Consider the following 1,642-nt stretch of genomic DNA (forward strand, 5'->3'; position numbering starts at 1 on the left):
AAGAAGAAGAAGAAGAAGAAGAAGAAGAAGAAGAAGAAGAAGAAGAAGAAGAAGAAGAAGAAGAAGAAGAAGAAGAAGAAGAAGAAGAAGAAGAAGGTGTGTGTGTGTGTGGGGGGGGGGTCCTGTGAATACAGCTCAGTCAGCAAGAGTGCTTGTAAGCATACACAAGGCCCTAGGTTTGATCCCTAGTGCTGCATAAACCAGATGTGCAGGTGCAAATGTGCAATCCCAGTACTTAGGGGATAGAAGTTCAGGAGTTCAAAAGCAGCCTGGACTTCATGAGACTCAATAATAACAATAATGATAATAATAGATAAAACAGCAGCAACAATAACAACAATAATACTGGGGCTGGAAAGGTGTCTCAGAATCTAAGAGCACTTTCTGCGCTTCAAAAGGGCAGGAGCTCTCATCCCTGCACCCACATTAGGGTCTCATACCTGCCTGCAACTCCAGCTCCAGGGACCAGGACTCCCTCTTCTGGCCTCTACAGGTACTGCACTCACGTGGTATGCACTTACACAGACACATACATGTAAATAAAAATAAAAAATCTTTTGTTTGTTTGTTTTCGAGACAGGGTCTCTTTGTGTAACAGTTCTGGGTGTCTTGGAACTTGGTCTATAGACTAGGCTGACTCCCAGAGATTCGCCTGCCTCTGCTTCCCAAGTACTGGGATAAAAGGTGGGTTTCCCAACCCTCTGGCCTAAAAATAAAATCCACAAAAACAAAGTGGGCCCAAAGAGACTGCGTAGAAGATAAAAGTGACTGCTGCAGAGGCTGACAGTCTGAGTGGGATCCCTGCACCCCACGCGGTGGGAAAAGAGAAGTGGATTTGGGCCGTTGTCCTCTGACCACGTGTACATCATGACACAGTGCCCACCCCCCATAAATAAATGCAATTAGAACAGACAAGGTGGACCGCTCCCGAAGACCGATGCCTGAGGCTGTCTTCTAGCCTACACGCACGCCTACACACACTCACTCAGAAAAAGCAGAGAGACTCACAGTATATTTCCGGCAAACACCTAAGAACTAGGCCGTGCTGTTTCCTAGAGCCTCTCTCTAGCAGCCTGGTGTCTGTCACGCAGGCTTGGGTCAATAAAATTCACAGCTTATTTTTTTGAAATGAGCCAATATAGAGAGTGCATTTTAAAGCGGCGTGTGGTAGACTCACAGTGTGTAAGCACAGCTGTCAGTCCCTGACACATCCACCCAAAGGATGCTTCATAAATCAGTCCGTGTGTCCCGTGTCCCCCCCCCCCCCAGTTTCTTATCTCTGCTTCTGGGTCCCTCTGGGTCTAGATGTTTTGTCACCATAGGGCAACCCAGTGGATGTCCTTGAGTCTGCTGCCCCCCCCCCTCAGTCAAGCATCCAAGGCTTGTATTGTTTGTTTTGTTTATTTCCTTTCCTTTTACGGCTGAATACTGCTCTGTTGTGTGGCTAGACCCTTCCCTGTCGTCAACTCCTCACCTGGTGGACGTTTGGACTGTGTCCACCTTTGGGCTCTTCGAATTAGGGGATCTGCAAACACTCATAGGAGTGTTTTTTTTTTTAATATTTATTTATTCATTATGTATACAATATTCTGTCTGTGTATGTCTGCAGGCCAGAAGAGGGCACCAGACCCTGTTACAGATG

Source organism: Microtus ochrogaster, chromosome 2 (genome assembly GCF_000317375.1).
Source record: "Microtus ochrogaster isolate Prairie Vole_2 chromosome 2, MicOch1.0, whole genome shotgun sequence".
In the NCBI taxonomy this organism is placed as follows: Eukaryota; Metazoa; Chordata; class Mammalia; order Rodentia; family Cricetidae; genus Microtus; species Microtus ochrogaster.